Source organism: Peromyscus leucopus, chromosome 3 (genome assembly GCF_004664715.2).
Source record: "Peromyscus leucopus breed LL Stock chromosome 3, UCI_PerLeu_2.1, whole genome shotgun sequence".
In the NCBI taxonomy this organism is placed as follows: Eukaryota; Metazoa; Chordata; class Mammalia; order Rodentia; family Cricetidae; genus Peromyscus; species Peromyscus leucopus.
In genome coordinates this window covers 83,915,830-83,921,829 of record NC_051065.1, presented here as the reverse complement: position 1 = coordinate 83,921,829, position 6,000 = coordinate 83,915,830, and the positions used below count along the sequence as shown (strand labels likewise).

Sequence of the window (6,000 nt, the reverse complement as noted above, 5' to 3'; positions counted from 1 at the left end):
GACGAAAGGGAAAGGAAGAGTCCCTAACCCTGCTGATTCTGTCCAGGAATGGCAACCTCCTCCCACACAACGTTTCTGGAAGATATCTGTGTACATTATGGCAGCACTGTTCTAGAAATGCAGTCCCCGACATCCTGGGACACATACTCAGCAGGCAAAGCTGATGATAAACTCACCATAAACAGATCGCCTAATGTCTGGTGGTGGGAATAACTATGGGAAAAAAATCAAGCTCTATCAACAACTAGCAGATAATGAGCCTAGCATAGCAGTTCACACCTGTAATCGAAGCACTCAGAGAGCTAAGGCAGGAGATTTGCAGGTTTGGAACCAGTCTGGGCTACATAGTGAATATCTGAAACTCTTCCCACCACCAGCTCCCCTCAAATCAAAAGACATGGAATGAAGACTCCATACATAATTTCCTGTCGGTCCTACTTAAAAGAGTACAGAGGATCAGTTATACTTAATTTTATAGCTTTATCTTATTTAAACGAATACAGTATACCCAGGGCATCATTTCAGCACAGAATAACCATTAAATTATCAAGGAGCTCCTTTAAATAATTTTCTGAGTAAGTCCTTGAAGTCCATTGTATTGACACTTGCCTTGCCTCCTCATTAGGCTTGCTGTATGTCAAGTGTACGGTAGGCACACGTGGCTGGTGGCTACTTGTGTTGGGCAGCACAGGATGGTGAATGAAAAGTCAGCGACTAGCCAGCAACTGAGGCTGAGAAGGGATGGTAAAATGCAAGCCTCATGGGTACTGAGGAAGACAGATTATCAGAACTAAAGCTGGGTGGTGGGAATAAGTGTGGTGTGACCGAGGACAGCAAGGAGCAGGTGTGGAGTTCACCTCTGCCCAGTGATGCCCAGGTCTACGGTGGCTGGCCAGTTCATTGCTTCTCAAACTGTCCATGGCAAGGCAGCTGTTGCTTCATCCCAATCCATTGCGGATCAATATACCTGCAAAACAAAATCAAATGAGTCACTTTGAAGGGATAATGAACACATGAAATCCTGGGCCGATTTTTAAATTCCACTTATTTATTGTGGGGGAAGGGTGTGCAAGGGTAGAGGGCAGAGGGCAGCTTGCAGGAGTCAGTTCTCTCCCTTCACCAAGTATATCCCAAGGATTGAACTCAGGTCCTCAGGATTGGCAGCAAGCACCTTTACCTTCTGAGCTGTCTCGTGGACCTTACAAGATTTTAAAAATAATTTTATCCAGTTGTCAAAAAGTTCCTCCGCCAAAGTGCTACAGCCCACCTCTGCTCCAATTCTGTGTTTGTTTTGTAGCAGGCTCTGAGAAGCCCTTGTGTCCCAGGGTGACCCACAGTAGCAGAGTTGAATGGACCACAGGTCAGCGGGGAACCTGTCGAAGCCATGGGATTCCGGCTGGAAAAGAATAGAACTGCACAAGCTAACTTTGTTTTCTTTCTTTTTTCTTTTTCTTCTCGTCTTCCTCCTCCTTCTACCTCTTTTGCATAGATTAAATACACAACTCCGGCCGCATCAGTAAATATTATCTATCACCAGTTACCAAGCACTTTTCTATCCAGTTGACTGTAAAACCAAAGACAGGGACAGCTGCGGCCTGTCCTTTTATGATCCCAACCTTCTACAGTGTCTGCAGAGCAAATAATCAATATGTGGCTGTAGAATTCTTGAGAGAGAGAAAAAAAAATGCTTTGTAATCCTCAGGTGAAACACACTGTGAAATAACTCAGGATTTCCTTCCACTCACTTTCAATGCGGCAGATGAACCTGGTCGAATCTCTGCTCCGAGCCCAGCTTCAGATCCAGGCTCCCCCACTCACTAGGTTCAACTAGCCACTGTGGCTCTTTCAACTGCCATTTTCCCATGTGACAGGTGTCCCTGGACAGACGCTATTGCTGCTGCCAGCACACAGGCAGGCCCAACAAGCATTAGCGAGGACAGAGAAGCCTAACATTTCAGGGTGGGCAGATAATTCTGAACTCTTTCCCCCCCACTGGAATATCGGGCAGCTGGGCAGCAGTTAAGCACCTGTGTGGGGGGTAGAGGCACCCAAGAGGGGCCTCACTCATCAAGCCCGACCTGGAGGCTAGCTCGGGAACTGTGGGCGGTGAGAAATGACTGCTTTGAAGTCAGCGATTGCACCCAAAGTTCCTCCTGGATTTTAACACCACCCCAAACCTAATCCTAATATCAAGCTCTCTGTGTGGCCTCCACACTGGGTAAAGTCTGGGTGTTCTCCACTTCCTCGTGGTCTGGAAAGTGGAACCTCTCTTAAAGCGTGAGGTTGTTTGGTGTGGGGGTATTTGGAGAGTTGAGGGTGGTGATCACTGTCTCCTTTGACACAGCACTCCTCAGATGTAGAGCTGTTTTAAATTGTGGTGGAACACACACATAAGGTTTGCCACCTTGGCCATTTAAAAATGTCCAGTTCATTGGGAACCAAGATGACGGTGAAAGGCAGGTTTCTTCACCATCACAGCTGTCAAATTCCAGAGTTTCTTATATCCTGGAAAGCTAGCCCTCCCCACCATCCTCTCTGTCTCCTAGAGTCTGGTACATTTCACTTAGCTTAAGATCCTCAACCACATTGTAGCAGGTGCCATAGTTTCCTTCCTTTTTGAGGGTAAATACCGTTCCTTTGTGTCTATCTAGCCCTCATCCATCTGCTCTTCCACTGGTGGACCTTTCCACTATTGTAACGATGCGTCTATGAAAATCACCGCCGGGAGGTGGTGGTGCGCGCCTTTAATCCCAGCACTCGGAGGCAGAGCCAGGTGGATCTCTGTGAGTTCGAGGCCAGCCTAGTCTACAGCGTGAGATCCAGGACAGGCACCAAAACTACACAGAGAAACCCTGTCTCAAAAATCAAAAAAGAAAAGAAGAGAAAATGACCACAAATACCTCTTTCTGGTTCTGCTTTCACTTCTTTTGAGTATGTACTCAGTTCAGAAGTGGTTGGATTGTATGGTAATTCTACTTTTAACTTTTGAAGGACAGCTAAACTGTTTTCCACAGTGGTTGTACCATTTTACACTCCAACTGATAGTGTACAGATTCTGATTTCTCTGCATCCCTATCAAGGTTTTTCCTTTTCTTTCTGTTTTTCCTTTCTGCCCTTCCTTCCTTCCTTCCTTCCTTCCTTCCTTCCTTCCTTCCTTCCTTCCTTTCTTTCTTCCTTCCTTCCTTTCTTTCTCTCAGTACTAGTGTTTGAACCAGGGCCTCATGCATAGTAAGGCAAGTGTTCTGTCACAGACTAGTCTCTTATTTAACCCTGTGCACTTTTTTTTTAAGCATCTTACTATGTAGTTCATGCTGGCCTTGAACTTGAGATGCTCATGTCTCTGCCTCCTAAGTCCTGGAATTACAGGTTGTTACCACCTTGCCAGGTTTGTTCAATTATAATTTTGCAGAAGAGAAAACCGAGATCTAAAAATAGAAGGTAACTCGCCCAAGGTAATCAGTAGTGAGGCTCGCCTGCACTGTACTGTTCCTGCAGTAGCTCTTTCGATAAGCAGCTGACGCTACAGGCAGCTGTGGACCTTGCTCTATCCACTCTACCTCTTCCTAGGTGTCTGCACCCAGCCCCTGCTCCATCTGTGGCGTTCTGCAGGCACGTCTCAGGCAGCGTGGTGGAAATTGCATGCGACGACCCTGGAGCAGATCTCTTGCTGTCTTGCGGCTTTACCACTCAGTACCTGTACAATCCGATGGAAGTTCCGTTCACAACCCTCGCTAGCCTGATTTTATTACTGAATTGAAAAGAGTGTTGAATAAGCGCGCGCACGTCTGAAGGCTGCTGGGGACATCCCTTGAACTACACAGGAAAGGGTCCTTAGCACTGCACCAACCCTGGCATGCAGGCTGCCCCTCCCGCAGTGGTACCGCATAAGCCAACTTACTACACAGAAGTTAACTCAATGTTTTCACCAACCGCAGTCAGTCAGCAGCTCAGTTGAGGGCTGGTGGGAACCAGACTTTCCTCTCCCAGAACCAGCCAGCCTCGCTTTTCCTGCCGCCAGCCAGTCTTCCACTTACATAACAGGTTGAACTGCAGCGCAGGAAGGAAAGGCCCAGACTAGCTCCATCCTTCACACTGTACATTGCTCTCAATTCCTTTTAGCTAGATTAGGGTGCTCTGAACTAATAATCTTCGGTTCTCACGGTAGAAGCCCCGAGCAGGATTTTGGCTGCTTTTTTTTTCTTTATTTGAAGGTGTGGGTTGAGGTGTGGGGGGGGGGGACGGAGGGACGGGGGGGGGGGCACACGGACAGACACTCGACACTTCCACATAGCCCTTGCTAGTGTGGAACAGGTTAATACCAGAAGACGACCTTGAACTCCCCATCCTCCTATTTTCACTGCCCACATTCTAGATTACATGCCCAAGCCACCACACAAAGCATTCATTTTAAAAACAACTCAATGACACCTTTTCAGAGAAAGCAACACTTAAGGGAGGAACTGTATGTATGATGACCATCATCTGTTGTACACGTCAGTCAGCTCTGTAAGGACGGTATCTGTGGCTCACACATCCAGGATCCATATTCCCTGGACCACAACAAACCATGCAGTAAGCGTGTGATGGACAAAGGCATTTAAGCCAGCTCAGTATTTCAAGCACCCATTATGGACCAAGCAGTACTAGCAGCAGTATGAATCAAACATTGATTCATACTTGGGTGGTATGTGCCCACCCCAAGACAATCCAAGCCTTACAAGTGTTACTCCTGTTTAGGCAAATAAGGAATCGGGCCTCGTATGAATTCTCCTCACCTGGAAATGGAGGAAGCAGGATTTGAACCTAGGTCCTCTACTCACTTGCTTCCCTACTCACTTGCCTTCCAGGCTCTCTTTGTGTGTTTTTTTCCTCCCGCACACACAGGAGAAGTGATGAGCTCCCCACCTATCCCTGCTGGCAGTGACTCAGACAGGAGCTTGCCTTACTGTCTCCTCCACTCTGGAAGCATCACCGGATTCTAGGGTGGGATCTGCAGGAGCTGCAGCAGCATCCTGTCTGCTCTCAGTGCTGAAGGCTTGGGTGGGATCTGCAGGAGCTGCAGCAGCATCCTGTCTGCTCTCAGTGCTGAAGGCTTGTGTGAGATCTGCAGGAGCTGCAGCAGCATCCTGTCTGCTCTCAGTGCTGGCCTTGCTAATTAGATCCTCTTTCATTCTCTGAGCATTTCCCCTCACTTGACTGACTTGCTAATCTTAGCGGCATCCCTCTAATGCAGAAGACAAGCATAATTAGTCCTAGCGGGAGATGAACAACCAAAGGAAAAACACTGGACCTCTGTCCTCCTCCTGTCCTGTGCACCTCTTTTCCTGGAAGAAGTGTTTTTAGCTTTCTCTTTTCCTTCTACACTGCTTTTTGGCATTCCACTTCTGATAATAATTTGTGTCTGCTTTGACTCTCAACACACAAATTTGGGGCTCAAAGATCCCGCATAATTTATTTTTTAGATTCTGGATCATCTCTAACTTGAGTCTTCTATCGCTCTGGGCTTGTGGCAGAACCAGTCTCGGTTTCGATTTGACTATAGTTCACTCTCCTATGTCAGTATCCAGGAGCAGAGAGCCACCTCCCAACTTCCCTGAGGCTGTGGTCTCTGCTGCCAGGTGCTGGGATGCCAGTAATCCATGCCTTCAGATCCAATGCTCTACTAAGCAGAATTCGGTTATTAGCCTGACCAGGTGAGATAGAGTCTCACTGTGGGGCCCTGGCTCACTATGTAGACCAGGCTGGCCTTGAACTCACAGAGGTCTGCCTGCTTCTGCCTCCTGAGTGGTGGATTAAAGGTATGTGCCACCACCCCCAGCCCAATAGCTATTCTGTGAAACGACAAGAAAGCAAGTCTCAGTCCTCAGGTATCTGCCACATTTTTGACCCTTCCAGGGCTCTCTCCTGCTTTTCAGTTTCTGTGATGAGTGCTGGCTCTTACCAAAGCCACAGACATTGTTTCCCTCAAACAGGGGAGAGAGAAGGGCCCAGGGGTCCTCT

At 47.7% G+C, this 6,000-nt stretch overlaps 1 long non-coding RNA gene across 1 annotated transcript in view; it reads right to left on the bottom strand.

Moving 5' to 3' along the window:
- Window positions 1-460: 460 nt before the first annotated feature.
- Window positions 461-6,000, bottom strand: part of LOC119087619 — an 83,707-nt gene continuing 78,167 nt past the window's right edge. The window contains exon 2 of the long non-coding RNA XR_005091102.1: window positions 461-967. This is a non-coding gene — a long non-coding RNA (uncharacterized LOC119087619). The remainder of the gene's footprint in view (window positions 968-6,000) is intronic.